Source organism: Miniopterus natalensis, chromosome 18 (assembly GCF_054644295.1).
Source record: "Miniopterus natalensis isolate mMinNat1 chromosome 18, mMinNat1.hap1, whole genome shotgun sequence".
In the NCBI taxonomy this organism is placed as follows: domain Eukaryota; kingdom Metazoa; phylum Chordata; class Mammalia; order Chiroptera; family Miniopteridae; genus Miniopterus; species Miniopterus natalensis.
Window position 1 is genome coordinate 30,413,063 of NC_142098.1, and position 18,299 is coordinate 30,431,361.

The following is an 18,299-nucleotide window of genomic DNA, read 5'->3' on the forward strand; positions in this document are numbered from 1 at the left end:
TTGGTTATAATAAAGTTGGACTAAGTCTCAGAAGGCTCTTAGAAGCATTTGATAGTGATAAAATATCTACGAAACGCCACAAACTTGGTCACATCCTTTGAATTAGTCTACCCATGATGCTCCCTTTTTGCAAGCTGGATAAATAATATCTAAAGTGAGGATGTTACACCACGTAAAATGAGAGAGAATTCCCAGTGGCTGCCCTGAGGTTCTAAATGAGAGCCCTTCAACAGCAAGATCCTGGGTTATATTTCCTTTAAGTCTTCATTTCCTTAATTTCTCCAAGACTCTGGACTAAGCGGCACACAGTAGTAGAAGGAGACTTTTATCAGTGTTCAACTAATGTCTATTTTGCTATTGAAATTAGTGGTTAGTTTTCAACTCTGTGGGTTTTTTTTTTTAATTTGCTAAGAAAATGGATGGCATTTTTCTCAAATTTAGAAAGATGGCCTGCAGGGAAATAGCTAATTATCCTAAATGTATTTTAAAACTCCCAAAAGGAGATACAGGAAAACCTTTTTTTCAAATGGGTCTGTTAGAATAGCTTAATATTCCTTTTATATTATCATCACAATGGGGGGATTTATTAGGAACTTTCTGTTTGTGCTGCACAAAGAAAGAGGAGTCTTATCCTTTGCAGAGACCTGTGGCTGCAGAGGGCAAATGGGCCATTGAAATGCAAATCTTCTAATCCAAGATATTCCAGCTCTAAATAGAAGTGGGTCTTTAGAGTGACTCATGAAGTTAGCAATATATGGACATTCTTTGGGGATTACTACTTCTGTTAGAAAATCTAATAACTGGCTTTATTATGTGAGGATACTGCATCCTACCACCCACGTATCCCCTAGACTTTCCATAGTTACTGCCGCTCATAATGTGTGAGCTTCCTGGTTGCTAAGAGTTTCAGTGGCTCCTTAGGTTATAAATCAGGTGCCAACAAAGCTCTAGTTCTAGCTACAGTATTAAATCATCTGTAGTAATTACACAGTATATATTCTCCTGTTCCAATTATTGGAAAAGTGCTGAAGAAAAGTATGTTAAGAAGACAGAATGGTACATATTGGAGGGGCAATACTATTTCATGAGAACCGCTCCGCCGCAAGTTACACATCTGGGCTGTCCTTCCACAAATCACACTGAATATTCATTTTTAATTTCTTTCCCTGTATTCAATGACATAGTAAACTATATGGAAGGCATACTTGTCATGTTGAAAAATACAAAGGCAGACTTCCACCGGTCAATTTGTTGCTGGTGGAAATGGGGTCCTTCCACCGAGTCACAAGCAAAGCATTTCCGGGGACCCATGCACAGGAGGGTGAGGTGTAGCGTTAAGATTTCTTGGGGTTGAAATAAAAGGCTTCCCCCAGGTTCCAGGTGTTCATCTTCATCTTTTTTGCTATGGAAGAAGCCCAGCTTTGTCTTCATAGAGCCCAGAAGAAGGCCCAAGGCTCCAGAGATTCTGTGCCGCTGGTCCAGGGCCTGTCCCGCAATTGGCGAGCTGAGTCTCTGTCCCTGGCTGCGCTGCGGGTGGTGCTGCGCTGCTCCGCTTCACCCAGGCTCGGGCTGGGCCTGTGCGGGGCCCTGCGTGGCTGCTGCCAGCGGGAGAGCGGGCAAAGCGAAGGGAGGGTGCACCAACGTGTTACCGAGAAGCCTTTAAGCTTTGATTTTATTATTGCCAGTTTTCAAACTGACCGGTCTCTCTCCCAGTCCTTCCCGGGCTGGTGCTGGCCCTCGCCCTAAGCAACCCATTTCCTAGATCTCCCCAAGCTTGTGCTGGGCCCTCCTTCTAACTAACCCGGCCTAGTTCCCAGATGGGACACCTCCCCTTCTCGGCCACCAGCTCGGGTTCTGCTGCTCGTGTGCTCACCTACCCCTGCTTGTCCTTCAGCCCCACGCGCTTACCTCTCCCGGTACCATCTTGATTTCTACTGGGCATGAGCCCAGCAGAGGATTGTCCCCCTTATCGTTTTCTCTTTCCTTTGCTAATCCCTCTGATGGCCAGTGACAGATCCTTCCTGGTAACAGGTCCTTCCTGCTCGCTTGGGGGAGCAGGTGCCGAAGGCGGAAGATACAAGGGCCCCCCGAGTGTGCGAAGCTGTAGCTTCCCCGGAATGAAGCTTGGCCAGTTCCGCTCCCTTCTCTTTGGTTAGTATGTAGGTGCCTGGGCTAACAGTCCGAGACCCGGTCTTTCTCTCCTGAGTTCCTCACAGCGTCTAACGTGCAGCAGCGAGGGCGGACACCTGGCTCATTTCTTGTCCTTTGTAACCTGCGCCTGCACAGTTACTCCTTGAATATTTGTCTCCCTCGCTATACCACGTGCTGATGGAGCTAGCCCTGTTTTGGCCACACTTTTTCTTTTGTTTTTTTTAAAGATATATTTATTGATTTCAGAGAGAGGAAGACAGAGGAAGAGAGAGAGAGAGAAACATCAGTGATGAGAAAGCCATTGATCGGCTGCAGCCCGCAACCCGGGCATGTCCCCTAACCGGGAATCGAACCCCGAACTCCTGGATCCTAGGTCAACGCTCAACCGCTGAGCCACGCCCAGCTGGGCTCGGCCACACTTTCATTTCTCGGGATTCGTCCCTGTGACCTGGATACTTGGGACAGCCACGCAGACTCTTCACTCTCACTCACCGACAGGACACGGGCCTACCGAGCGAGGCTGCCTGGGAGCTGCTGGGACGCGGCGCGGATTCCCGCACCTTCCCGCGCTTCGTCGCGGTCGCGGGTGTGTGGAAATGAAGGGCGGAAGGGAGGAAAAGAGGAAGGAAAGGAGGAGCTTAGAGTCCGTATCCTCCGCGGCGAGGTGATGCTCAGGTTCAGGTCTTACCGCTGCGCTGGTTAGGGATGCGGGGCGGGGTCAGGCCTCACTGAGGAAGTGAAAGAAGCATTTGGGTGGCAAAAGGCCCATCTGTGCCCACAGGCACCGTGCTAAAAAGCCTGCCCATTAGCTCACTGTTTTTGTTTTATGTTTTTTCCCTTGGAAGGCTGATCCAACAACTCCTCATCTTCTAAATAAGATGAGGCTACGATGCGTATGCTTGTTTGTAACAGGCGAAATAACCTCCTCTAAGGACACAGGAGATGCATGTCGCTCGCGGTCTCCGGCAGGAAGCTGGTGACGGTGAAACAGACTAGAGCCCCTTCCCTTCAGGAGACTCGAGTGCTCACACTCAAGTCATCACTGCGTTTGTAAGGTGTGGAAACCCCTGGGCGCTTTAGGAAGGGTAGACCTGCTCACATCTCAGGAGTTAGGCCACGGAGCAGGCAGGGAAAGATGGGGTAGGGTCAGCGTTTGTATCTCTAACTCTTTCATTCTCAGGAAGTTTCTTTGGCCAGAGAAAACCGCACGACCTGTCGTGAGATAACTGCGGCACGCGTTTTAGACCCCAGGAGATAGACCATAGGATGTGTCACACCCAGGATTTGCGTGTCATTCGGAACAAGGGATATAAATGTCTCTGTGGGAGCCAGGTCTTTAAAAAAAAAAAAAAAAAGTCAAATTTAATTTAAAAAATGAAAATCAAATACAGGAAATGAATTTTAAGAAAATTATTCTAGGAATCCCAGCATCAGGGGAGTTGAGACCTGAGAAAGGCCTTTGGGAAATTATCCCAACTTGGTCAAATCTTCTTTCCTTTCCTTTCCTTCTTTCTTTCTTAACAGCTTTATTGAGTTTCAATTTATATGTAATAAAATCCACCTATTTTAATTGTCCAGTTTAACGCTTTTGCCGGATTTAAAGAGCTGTTCGGTCATCAGCATAATTTAGTTTTAGAACCTTTCAATCTTCCCGGGGACTCACGTATTTACAGGAAATCTTCGTCCCCACTCCCAGCCCTAAGTAACCACTATTTCTACCGCCTGTCTCTGCAGATATCCCTCTTCTGGGCGTTTCAGATAGGCAGAGTCATACGAAATGCTGTCCTTTGTGTCAGAGCTCCTAGCACTTGGCATAACGACATTGAGGATCATCCACATTGTGGCATGTGTAGGAAGTTTATTTTCTTTTTATTGCTGAATAATGTACACCGACTCTTTGAATTTAAAGATGAAAAAAACTAAGGTGAAGGGAGGCTGTGGGACGATCTTAGATTCCTACAGCGAGTCTGTGGCTCTCAAGATGTGCAGTCGTTGTCTGACGCGGGATAAGTGTCCTGACCTCATCCTAATGGGTTCTGCTCCCTGGGGAGAGAAATGTCAACCTACAGCAAGTGGGTGACTGTGTGGGGCCCTCTCCCACGAGTGCAGGGTCATTGTCACTCAGCTAAACCAGAAAGAGCAATCCTTGCTATTTCCCTGCCCTTTGATGTAAACTTGAATGAAATGCATCCACACTCCCCAACATCGATTTTTTTTGGGGGGGGGGGATATGCACATTAGCTATGGTGACTATTTCGGAATTATTTTTCTATTTAATTCTCTTCCTCCCCCAACCAGCCCGTGAACACTTTGACATCGGGGCTTCCCCAGGTACAAGTCCCTAACTGACGCACAGCACTCTGGCCGCCGGCCTATTTCCATATAAATGCTGCGCTTTGTAAGTAGAGAAAGTCAGGCAGGTGAGTCTCCCGAGGTCCCGCCCGCAGGCCCTGCGTGCCAGAGATAAGTAAAGAATTCACATTCCGTTCCCTCCTCCACCTGAAACATTTCAGTGACTAATTTGAACTCCACGTTTTATCTTTTCCTGGCTATCCAGGAAAGTTAGCCGTCCTATGCTGCAGTCTCCAAGGAATCTGAGGAAAGCTAGCACGCTCTCTAATTAGTCCCATTTGATTCCCGTTTTACTAAGAACAACTTGGCGACACGTCCTCGCCCTCTCACCTGATTTTAATTAGGTCTCACGGAACACAGTTTGGTGAATGCGGCCATTCACCTCATTCTTTAAAAAAAAAAAAAAATTCTCTGAAACCAGGTTTCTAATGAAAATAGAACCCGCTTTTTCAGCCAAGAGGTGTTTATCTGCTCCTAGATATTAAATATTTGCAAGATAGACATCAACCATCCATGTCCAAGGACATGCTAATTAATTAAATAGTCTTAATCTCAGATTTTTTGACTATCACCAATTCTTATTTGTATATTTATATGTTGATTCCAGTACATAACACATTGAGGCCGTTAGAGCAGGTGAGCAAAGGAGGAGCTGAGATTGTGCAGAGGTGAAGCACAGGGCATCTGTCACAGCCCCTGGGTTCAAATCTTCTCACTCCCTCTTGCCTCGTATGTAACCACAGGCAGGCATGTCTCATGCTTTTGAATTCTCTGCAAAATGAGAGTAATATCACTATCAATCATATCGGGTTGTGGTACAGCCTAAAAGATACTTCGGCATGCATGATAGTTACTGACACCATAAATTATTATATATTATTATAGCTGTGGTTGAATAATATTATATATTATTATAGCTGTGGTTGAATTTAGATCTTTCTTTAGATTTATTTTCTATGATTACTTTTAGGTATGTTCATAGAGCCTGGAATTTCTGCGAGATGATCTATTCCAAATATTCTATCGTTGGTCCATCAATATCAAATATTCCAAAATGTCAATCCCAGACTGCAATTGATTTTTGAAGGAGCACTAATAGTTCTTTTACATCCATGTGTCCAGGCTTTCAGATAAGAATATGTGGCGTATAAGACACCTGATCTTATTGTGCAATTCGAGCCTTCAAAACTTCCATGTCATGCCCCGTGGTATCCCTAATTACTGTAAATGAAAATCAGATCGTGCCATACTGTTCTCTGAATACAGTGGTAATGTACTCTCATTAACATTATCACGAGTCTTATAATAAAGTTTAACCTCATGAAAAAGTGAAAAATTTTAATTGGAATTCAATACCGATTAGGAAATACTAGGAGAGGTGTAGAAATGGGGAGCTGATGTTCAGTGGGTATAGAGTTTCAGATTTGCGAAATATTAAAGTTCTAGAGAGCTGTTGCGTGACAGTGTGCATATAATTAAAAATGTACTGTGCACTTAAAATGGTTAAGATGCTAAATTTTATGATCTGTACCCTTTACTACCCCCCCAAAAAAACACACACACAAAAAAAACACCACTCATTTTAGTCAGAGGATATCCAATTATACTGAAACAAGTATATTGTTATACATATTACAGATTGAAAATGTGATTTATTAATGGCCAAATGATTTTGGAATGCAGGTTGTGAAACAGAAATATCCCCAAAGGAGCTGTAGGTTTTTATTGCACAAGTCCGTATAAGCCATATTTCATCTCCTCTCCAGTGATATAATGGACGGCAAAGAGAATACATAAGCATGTTCTCTCATCAGGACCTTTAAAAACAGAATTATTTTTCCAGCTCTGTGACTCACTTCATGTGGATCTTCAGGAGATTCAAATCGTTGTACTTTTCCTAAATGCCAAATTAAGGATTTGAGAAACAAAGAATTATGTGTGGCTAAAGGGCTCTTACTATCCCCTCATCAAAATTCTGGGATTCTAGCTTGTTTGTGCCGATCATTCTCACTAGCGATGTGTGTGAACCTGTTCCCTCGCCTCTGGCTTATTTAGATGTACACAGAGGAATCTGGGGAGTCACCTCTAGGAAGCAGCGGGGCCCTCTGTCTAGTCCAGCCCGAGGGGGAGCATAAAGCCCGTCCCCCGCGCTCTCTAACTCTTTCTTCCTGGGTCCCCGCGACCCTCAGGCACCCTCATGAGGCCAGCGGGACCCCCGCTTTCAGATGCAGTCACCTGGCGATTACTGGAGTGTGGCTCAGGGAGCACAGCCAAGAGCTCGATTTCAGCTCCACGCAGAACGCGTTTCACAATAACAAGGGCTTTTCAGCCATGAATGGAAAGTTACTGCAGAGGGTGCCGCGAAATGCTCTGTCGGCCGCCCAAGTAAGATGCAGAGGGATCTCCGAGGAAAGGTGAAGTGTTGGGAGAGACGTCTGTTTCTCTTATCTTGCAAACCGTATTTTACAACGGGGTTCTTGTCCTCTGCTGAGAACCGGTTTCTCTCCCAGGAGGCCGATGGCCTCCTTTAAAGAAAAAATCAGAGAGAAAGCAAAGGTATAACAATCCAGAAAAAAATATGCACGCTTAAAGCAGCGCCACTTTGTTTTATTTACACACACGCACACGCACACACGCACGCCAGGTGAATTATTATTGACATTTCAAACGCTGTATAATCAGGTGCGTTTTAAACAAGTCAAACAGCTCTTCGTCACCCACCTTCTCATGAGCTCTTTGGCCCCTCACCTGTTCATTCCTTATCTGTCACCAACATCAATTACTTTTGAGTTTGGGGGCAACTGCCCAGAATCTCAACTTGCTAAACAAAGATCTGCTCTTGTACATGCTGAGTGAGTACCACGTACATGTTGAGTGAGTGACTTAATACTCACTCATGCACCTCATTTAGTGACCTTGAAGTAAGTTGATGACTTTTAAACACATTTTTCCATAGTAAAGGCCAGACATTTTGCACACAATAGGAAGCTCACCACCTGCCACCGCTGGGGGAAATGCAGACCTACACATTGTCATTATAAGCTGGTGTCCTGTCATTCAACGCAGGTACCCGGTGGTTTCTCATACTTAATAAAGCGATATAATGATCTATTAACCCCGTGAGGAAAATAATTATTGTTTCATGCTGTCCATATTTCCAACAGCACAAAAGCCTCTAATTTCCTACAGTGGATTTGCGCCCAAGGAGGCCACATCTTGGCTGTAAATATGTGTGTACCCGCCTCATCAGAATGCGGATCTCAATAAGCGTTACTTTTATTTCCCTGCATACAAACAGGTTGGGCTCCTCGGCAGGCTCTTTTCTTCCCCTTGTCAAGTTTCCTCTAAGCATCTGTCATTATTTCAACATCTGGAGGGGGGAGATAAGCTGCTCCAATTGGAACATTGCAGTCAGCAACTTTCTCCAGGAAACTAAATCTGTCACTTCTGCAGAGCATCCGTCTTCTGCCAGCTTTTGACTTCCTATCCTCAGGCCAAACTCAAAAATCAGGCCTCCCAGTTTGTAAGGCTGCTGTGCTGGGGACTAATGCGGCCGCGGAGAAAAGGGTGACAAAGGGTGGAAAGATCATGATTAACTCGAATTAATTTCTAGAACAGCAGGAAAGCCATCTAAATATGATGTAAAGATTTAATCTTAACCCGATGTCTCTCCAGCCCTTACGCACGACTTCCTTCTTAAAGAAATACCGAAACTACTCTGGCTCTTGTCTCCGAGAACGGCTTGGACACTTACTGTGCCTCTTGGACGGAGGGAGGGGCCATATTTTCTGATTAACCAGAAAACGAACAACTGCTAATTTGAAGTGTGATAGGACGTAAATTCACAAGTCGCCCACCCCTATTCTGATCATTCAACTAAAGGGACGGCAGGCCTACACAAACATAAAATTATTTTTGAAAGCAAATATGGTCAGACTCTTTCTCTGATTAAAACTGTTCACCGATTTCCTTTATCCGGAGACGATATCTTGACGCTGCTGTGAGTTGGTCAAGGTGAGCTGTCTTCTGGCTCCTGCTCCATTCTCCAGCCTTGTATTTTGTTCCAGTCCTACCCTACGACCCCTTGACCCATTGTGCCTTCTTGCCAATGTCCTGTTATTCCCATTTCCAGGATTCCCCAACTGCCCTGATGGGTGCTTTGCAAAATCAGTGCGCATTCACGTTAGCAAGGCATCTTGTTAAAATGCAGGTTTGCAATCTGTAATTCTCCAGTGGAGCCGAGGACTGTGTGTGTCTGTATATCCACCTATAATATTCTTATTAAAAGGAATTTCAAATACCAGGAATCAGAATGGTTAGAATCATCGTCCTTTATCACTATTTTCTGTGGGATGTAAACCAAATAAAGCCAGAGTGAGTATGCCCAGTGTTTATACTGCTCAGTGAGGAGAGAGAATGCACCTGGGGCACAGAGCCACACTCACCGGAGTTACGTGCAGAGGGGTCCCGCGGTCCTACATACTTTGAATAAATTATCCAGTTACGTCTTTGCCTTCTTTTTTTTTTCTTTGCTAATAAATGCCTGAAAACTGAAAAATAGTGAGTATACATCACTTCATTATATCTTAAGACAGTACCAACCTGTGAAGCTGTCCAGCCACCTACCCTGCATAGAGACAATATATTGATAATCACTTCTTGAGCTTTAATCCATGGTATGTATAATTTTATAGCTCTCGATATCTCCCGCATATTATGTTTTTAAAAAATACCTTGGCATTTATGTACAGCGTTATCACATTTTCAGAACTTAAATTCTGGAAATGACCAGATGAAAGGATTTTATTTTCTCAGTTTGGACTGTATTTGAAGGAACAATCCTACATAAGTAAAGTGATCAAATACTATTTAGTTCAACATTGAATTATCCTTCTCAAAAATTACCTATGTTATGGAGTGAAGATTGTCCAAGAAAGTTAGGGACACACCCCTACTGAATATGTAGATCATAGAAACTCATGATATTGATAAGACCCTAATTTTTACAATCCTGCCGTATCTAACAGGACAAAGTAGATTGTTCAGAAAGCTATGTCTTTAGCGTATTTAAATCACAGTGTACACTGGCCACAGCTTAAGAGGGGAAAAAACCAAAACCTGTCAGGGCAGAGATATTCCATTTGTAGAAGAGCTGCTTCTTGGGGAACAACAGGTAAAAGTAGAAAGTGAAATAAAATACTAGTTACGAAAAAGGGAATGCCAATAGCAGTTCACGACTTCCTATAGAAAACATTCTTTAGCCACGGCTCAAATCATCTCTTTCTCTTTGCTGCTCTTTTAAACCAGCCAAGAGGATAGGTAAAAGATCTTTGGAACTGAGAGTGAATTTCGCTAATGAGTCTCCTGACGCGGCCCCAGCGATGGGCACGGCAGAATCCCATCAATAAAACATTAAGATGAAGCACCCGGAGCCCTTAAGGTAGCAGCCAATTCTCATTCCGGGGACTTGCGTTTTGTGTCAATTAAAGAATAAACTCCAAGAGATGACATTGACTTTGCCCAGGCTTGCGGGACACCTCCGGCAAACATTAGCACAACAATCAGCGCCGTCTTTCCTGCACCTCCCAGGGCCCCGGGAAAGGCCTCTCCCGGCCTCTCATTCCTGCACCGTTTGTTGTTCTGACTCACCACGATCTGCACTTGGTCCGGGTTCAGCTCCTTGGATCCAGAAATGGAGCAACAGAAACAAGCCGTTTTCAAACCTGCCGCACTTTCTATGTTTCTAAGTGCACCTCTCGACTCGTTTTATTTTTCCCCTTTCTTCCACTGGGAGCATTTCAAGGCAACTGTGTGAGGGCAGATAAGGATTTGCTTATTTATAAAATGAACGCTCTTGCAAATAAACTTGAATCCTGCGTGTCTTTTGGGGGCGTCTCTTCCTCCCTGGTTCTTGAGTTCCGAGAAAAGCAACAGTGAAATAAGGGGCGTTGACACTGACCCACTCTGTTCCTCTGTTACAGCAGCAGGTTGTTTCCTAAGGGAAATAGTAGGGTGAGGTGTAGAGTGAATATTGGTATATTTCTGTGTTTCTTATCACATCCGAATCAACTACAGGGATTTTGTTTTAAAGGACGTCTTCTCTTGATTAAGAAGGTTAGAATCACAAAATGCTACGGTTTTACATTTGGAAATCTCATCCCCATCATTTGCATAAACTGCAGTTTTGGTATCTTTCAAGAGTAAAACAAACTTGCATTTTCTCATATAACTTGCCTCATCGGGAAAAGCTTTGAATATTCAGGGAAATATCATTTGTCTTTGCTGTCACATGAGCTTAGGGTGTGACTCACCTATCTTTTTTAAGATGTCTAAGGATACCCCAATTAAATCAACACGAAAATGATAGACTAGCAAACGTTTTAATCTCACAAGGAGACGCTTTGGTGCAAAAAGTTGGAAAGCGGCCCCGCTCCCCTGGGCCCTGCAACATGCAGATTCACGTGCGGCCCCGATGGGATTCGCCCTGGAGACCAGGCGCTGCCCAGCAACCTCTCGTTAGCAATAGGTCGTTTACCTCTGACGTTTCCCAAGGTCCTGTCACCATCGGCAAGGACTCGCCACAGCCACACGTGCTCCTTTTCCCTCCTGCCTGATTGCTGCACTTACAAAACAATTTGAAACGTGGGAAATGGGGAACAGGAGACGGCGCCGACGGAGAACTTTTCACCTAAGCAGTGAAAACACCCAGTGATTTACTGGACCTGAAGAGGCATTTGGGGACAGGATTAGAATCTCCTCAAATGCACTGTTATGCATGTTTGAAATTTCAAAGAAAAGGAACCGATTCGATTATTTTGTTGTTAGTGAATCGGGGACGTGAACAGGTTGTAAATGGGCAATAATGAGGGAAGGTAATCCATTTCAAACCTTAAAAATAGTTCCTCACACATCAAAAGTTAATGCCTTGCCCAGCTGGTGTGGCTCAGCGATTGGGAATTGACCCAGGATCCAGGAGATCTTGGTTTGATTCCCAGTCAGGGCACATGCCCGGGTTTCAGGCTCAGTCCCCAGCAGGGGGTATGCAGGAGGCAGCCGATCAATGACTCTCATCATTAATGTTTCTATCTCCTCTCACTCTCTCTCTGAAATTAATAAAAACATTTAAAATAATAATAGAACATGAGGAACCATTCCATTCAACATCTTCTTTAGACAGGAAAAAATATATATATATATGGGTTCAGAGGAGTGATGTCCCCAAGTCATGCACTCAAAGAAGATTTCTATTGATTACTCACCACTCTGGCCCTTGCATGTAACACGCCACCAGTGTGTCAGGAACCTGAGGTACCTGAGTGCCTGCTCTGTGCTGTGTGGGACCCAGCTCTGAACAAGGCCAGGACAATCCTTGTGTTCACAGTATCTTTAGTCTAATGGGAGGAGAGAGGAATTAAAGATATGTTTATGAGTAAATATCTAATTATAAATTATACTCGCGCTATGTTCTTTTTGAAAATAATTCCAAGTTGAAATGAGATTGTGTTGGAGCACAATCAGAGATCAAAAGAAAAGTCCATTTTGAGGAATTACAGTTTAACTAAAACCTTAAAACTTAAATCGAAATTGACCATACCGAAAATGTAATATCAAAGGGAGGAGATGCGAGAGGGGTCCAAGCAGAGAGAGCATCCAGCCAAGGTAAAGATTTGCAAATGGTAAGGAGATCAACATAACTGAAAAATTCTAAGGCAGCCACCATAGCTTGAGAGTTTTGAGAAATGTGGAAAATATTAGAATATATCAGTGGCTAGGGCAAAACTACTGTTGTGGAAGGCCTTACTTCAAACATCGGTCCTCTCATTCCAATTCTATTTCTGTGGTTTTGTTAATTCGTAAAATCACTCCCCGTTTTTATGCAATATGACATAGAAAAAAATTGGAACTCCGAGGCGCTTTACACCTCCATGCACTCCACACATAAATTCGGTGCTCTGCTTGAAAAACTCCCGTTTTGATTGTGTAATCAAAACCGTCGGCAGCGACTGCCAGCTGAGTAGAGTTAAGCAAATTAAACTACATGACATGAAAACATCCAGCATATAATCCCCTCTCATCAAACAGTTTGCAGTGAGCATGTATTTTGCAAGTTTCACTATCTCAATCTGTATTTGCCCTCAAACCTTCCCCGGGCCCTGTCGACATTGTCAAGTGAGGAGCTGAGCGATGACCGCGGGAAGGGTATTGATGGAGACAGTTCAGGTTAAATGAGTCCCCTTCTCCTGGATTCTGCTGTATAATCGCCTCCTGTCTCCTCTCCAATTTACTTGCATAAACAGAGCCTCAGGGCGACTGTGAGACTAGTAGATACTCCAAACGTGCCTCAAATAATATTACAGAATTTAAGGTCTTGTCTACAAAGCATATTTGACCCAGAACATTTCCGTGCTGAAAGAGAGGGTGGAAAGATCCTGCCCTAACTTAGTTCTGTGATAGTCAAGGGAACTGAGGCTCAAGGGTGTTTGTTCATTAGTGCTATGGTATGTCGCCACAGAGACGCTCGATCCCTGGTGTGCAAGGCGGTGAAGTACATATATTCAGATTCCTGCCTCTCGCTTTTCCCTGGGCATCCATACCTTGTCACGGGGACCCACTCATCCCAACAGCCAGTTAGCAAGCACTCAGTGTTTATCGGTCCTTGGGGGACTGTTGGCAGACACGTAACCAGAGCTAACCACAGCTTGCTCTTTGGTAGGGACTGTACTTGGAGGTTCACAGGTGATACATCGACTTGCCGCACCACCTTTAGAAAGGAGACGTGGCTATTAACCCATCCGACATAAGTGGAAACTGAACATTTAAACAGCCTTTCCCTAAATCACACAGCTACTGGGTGGTTGGTAAAACTTCACCCCCAACCTGAAGCCTTATGCATTAGCGTCTTCGGCCCTTAAGGAATAATAAGCATATTCTTGTACAAGAAAAAATATTAACTTCAACATATTCAATCCAAAAAATACTCATCAGTCTCTTCTACATCTTTGGAGTTGTGTTTCTTGCTGAGGATGCTCTGGGAAACACATATGTTTTTATAATTGCTATCTAGTAGGGGAAGGGGCTGCTAAGCTAAGACTGGCACAGATTTATTTAAGAACTAAGGGTACTTTTAATACTACTTTAAGTGATGTTGAGTAATAAGAATGACTAGGAGACACTATAAAACAATATGACAAGTTGTTTGGTGGTGTCAGGGAAGGTGTTGTCAAGGAGAGGTTTAAAAGAAGAGAGAATCTGCAGCATGGAAATAGAAGAGAAGAGGTAGACACTGGGTGTGAAGGCACTGGGCTGGGACAGAGACGGATGCATCTGAGGCACATGAGGATACTGTGGCTGTAAAGTACCAGGAATAAGTGTGCAAAATGGGACTGAACATTAAAGTGAAGTGTGTCCAGAGCATGCAGGTCCTTTCAGGGTGGTGAAAGGTTTTGGCTCTTTTCCTAAAACATGTTATGTGGCTATTGGGAGTTTCACTTGGGGTGTATGTGTATGTGTGTGTGTTTATTTCATAAGATTTGTGTTTTAAGAATAACTTGAGCCCAGCCAGTGTGTCTCAATGGCTGAGCATCAACCTATGAACCAGGAGGTCACAGTTCGATTCCAGGTCAGGGCCCAGGCCCAGGTTGTGGGCTGGATCCCCAGCAGGGGGCACACTGGAGGCAGCCGATCAATGACTCTCTCTCTTCATTGATGTTTCTCTCTCTCTCCCCCTCTCCCCTCCTCTCTCTGAAATCAATAAAAACATATATATATATTTTAAAAGGAATAACTTGATTGCCATGTTGTAAAGGGATTATAGAGAAGCAAGAATGGAACTATTCAAGCACAGACATTGTGTGCACTTACTAGCATATTTCCAACCTGGAATACAGATCGAGAGAGGTATGTCTGGCAAAGGCTCCGGAATCATTGCCATTTAAATATTGTGGAAAGAACCGAGCACATTTACTTTTGAGAAAAAGATTAAGGGGAGAGTCTGTCTTTTTTTTCAGAAGAGGGGAGACAGAAACAATGAGCTGAATTTCTAAGGAGATATATTTCAGCTCCACAGAGATATGTTTACACTCAGAGTTCATCAATGAAATGAGGGGCAGTGCTGTGACATTGTCAGTTTTCTGGCCCTGATGACACTCAAGGAGACGTTACATATTTCTACTTCTCAAACTGTTATAGGGCAGGTTCCATAACTAAAACAAGTTTGGACAAGGTGTCTTTCTCCAAAATTGGTTCAAATGCTAAGATTCTTAATGTGCTTTATAAACCCAAATGGGCAAGAGCAATCTATTGCTGGAGATGAAATAATATCATTTATTCATGTGTGTACATCAAGATGGAATTTAAAAATCTCATTCACAATGTAAGGGCCCTTTTGCCTTCAGAAACTCTGATGGCATTTCTTACACAAAAGTCACCAGGGCCTCAGCTCAGCTTGGCGCCTATTTAGAACTGGTTACCAGCCACGGGACGCACCATGGCCTGGTAAAACAGAGCTTCCCTTTAAGATAGATCTCATTCGGTCCTGCTTACTTTCTACCCATGACCATGCCAGTGCCTCCGTAATTCATCATCTTTCTATCATTGACTTTAAAAAACATGAGATTCAAATCCAAGGTAAAAACTTTCCCTCCTCTGCTTTGGTTCAGTTCCCGTTACCTCTCCCTTGACCTACTTCTTTCTTCCCCCATCCCTTCTTTCTCCCACGCGCACTTGTACTTTGTCCGTATTGCTGCTGGAGTGAAGTCTCTTGTACATATGCACGTCTATTTTTGTGCCATTTCCATGTTTAAGGTGTACACACACACAGAGCATTTCTTCCCCGGGCTTACACTGTATAAAGTCTGTATAGTTGTACCTTGATATTAATCACCCTTTGCCATTTTTATTTAACGTACCTGATCATTCCCATATACATCTATTCTTTTTTAATATATATATATATATATATTTTTATTGATTTCAGAGAGAGGAAGGGAGAGGGAGAGAGAGAGAAACATCAGTGATGAGAGTCATTGATCGGCTGCCTCCTGCAAGCCCTCTAATGGGGATCGAGCCTGCAACCCAGGCGGTGCCCTGACCGGGAATCCAGCAGTGACCTCCTGGTTCAAAGGTTGATGCTCAGCCACTGAGCCATGCCCGCAGGGCACATCACTTTTTCGTTTTTGCTCATTACAAAGTATTAAAGCTACTGGGGACTAGTTTTTTATTTAATTTTTAAACAAAAATAAGGAGTAGCCATTAGTAGAAGTAGCTCAAGTCTGAGTAATGGTTACTTATAGTAGTTTTAGTAGTTTAGTGTTAGTTTTAATTACAGTAAAAGCAATGGCTACCATTGAAGGACCTCAAAGAAACCAAACATTTTAAGAGGTACTTTATATACCTGACTTTAATTAATTTTATTATTCATGAATTCAAAGTATACTTATTAAAGGCCACTCTCAGACTTTGATCCAAGAACTTGAGATAATGCAGTGAACACACAAGTAATGTCCCTGTTTCGCGGAGCTTATATTCTAACGAGTCATAATATTAATTTAGCAGAGAGAGGTATTATTAAATCCCTTCCCTTTCCACCTCTTTCCTATCCTAAGATCTATACAAACATAATTTGCCTTGCAGAAAAATATAAATAAAATAAAACTTTCTCCGTATGCACCCCCAGTTGAAAATCCAGCTTCTTAAATAAGAGCCATGCATTAGCATGCCTGTTCATAACACTGACCGCTCCCCAAACAGAAATGTGGGTGTGTGTTTTTTACCTTGTTTTTATGCAGGATGCTGCCTGATCCAGGAGGTTTGCCACCAGGACTCTATCTGTGAGGTGTCACCTCCACCATCTGTATTCATTTCAATGTCACACCATCCATGTGCGTCTGCGAGTGGATCTCGTTCTTAATATAGTCAGGTAGCATACAGCGCTTTTCACCAGGGAAATGCAAGGAGGGCAGGACCGGGAACTTTCTGGGCAGAGGAACAAAGTCCATGGAAAACCCCTGGTGAGATTGTCAAAGGCGGCCGGTGCAGCGGTGCAGCGGTGTGAGAAGGTGCCACGTGGCATCTGAAAGGAGGGAGACTGATTGGCAAGGTCAGGCCATTTGCAGAGATAGCATTTGAGCCCCGTTCGATTGCAACTTAAAAGCTTAGATAAGTCAAAGGGCTGTGAGAGAGGGGAACATAAAAGAGTCAAGTGTTTTCTTAGGGGAAACTTGGTAAGAAAAAGAACCACGCGTATGGAAGGAATCGTATAAACAGAAAGAAAACTGTACAAGGAATCTAGGGTATGGAACACTTAGAAAATATTTTTTAAACACACGTAATTTTATTGGGTTTGCAAACAGATCCATTTTGGGTATGTGCAGAGAGGGACATATTTTCAAAATACCCAAAGGGGGTATAACCAGCTCATATTACTCATCGCTTTTAATAATTCTCATCAACCAGTGCCTTTCACATGTGATCATGAATCAGAATCACCTTAAAAAGAAATGAAAGAAAAGAAAAGCAACCTCCCTGACCATGTCTCTGGGTACCCAGCCCAGATCTGCGAGGGGAGGGCTCGGAGGTGGGCTTTTAGGGAGCTTCCCACAGGGGGAGGTGCACCGCCTCCCCTTGGTGTAGACTGTCCTCGGTCCTTCATGGTCCGGCTTGTGCCTACCCCCTGAGCTGCATAAATAGCCTGAGTGCTTTTCCTTCGTGGACTCCTCCCTAAAGCCACCCAGACACTTAGGCTGGCACCGGACGCTTCGATTCTCCAAAAGTTAGCATGTTTCCTTCCCTGCCCGCAGCATCTCCCCAGCCTCTCTCCTCTCTCCTTCAAAAACTCAACTTAAGGGCCGCCGTCTCCGGGAAGTCTCTGATGCCCATGGCATCCTTCTTGTTTCTTTATTTTATCTTACTCGCCCCCTGTTCAGGTCACTTCACGTCATGCGTGTATGAATGAGATTATTTGAGATTTTCGCCCTCTAAGTTTGGGATGATGACACATCCTCAGGAGGTACCTTTTGGAATATCATAAAATAAGAAACGAGATGCGTATCCATAAAGGTGGAAAACACACCCATATAGTTATAGGTACTTCGTTAGTGTAGATTCAGAAAACTTGAAACACTGAAGCATTTATTATTTTTTTTCACCCTCATAGAAATCTTACCAGGAAAACAGGGAGGGTGCAAATGCCCATTTTCACCGGGGAAACGGTTCCCGGCGATGTCCTCGGGGCTCGCACACTGGCCGTGGTGGCGGTGGCGCTGCTCTGCTAGTAGCAGTCGCTGTCCTCTAACAGGGATGGAAAGGGTGGTGGTGATAGCCAGAGGTGCGAGCTTACTGTCTGCTAAGCCCTACCCCCCGAGGAACATGCATTGACTCATTTAACACAGCAGCCCTGTAAGCGATGAGCTCTCATAATTCCCGCCGTGGCGGTGACGGCGCAGACAGCTTGAGCGCGGCGCTCTGGGCTGCCCAGCTGAGGCGCCCTGAACCAGGACCCAAACCACGCATCCCGATCCTAGACCTTCGGTGATGTGACTCTCCGGAAACGACAAGGTCGGGATAAAACTTGATAATTGTTAACTCACCATCACCTTTTGGTTGCTTTCAATTTATAAGTTAAAGTGTATTCTGAATTAAGCTGCCTCATGCATCAGCAGGTTCACCCTTGGGCATCTTTCGTAACAGGGGCTGTTGAAATGAGAAAGACTGAAAACGACATTGACTTCAACTGAGAATAGTTTTTTGTTTGTTTTTTTACAGTCCTAATTTGCCTTTGTTTGGTGTGGAATTAGGTA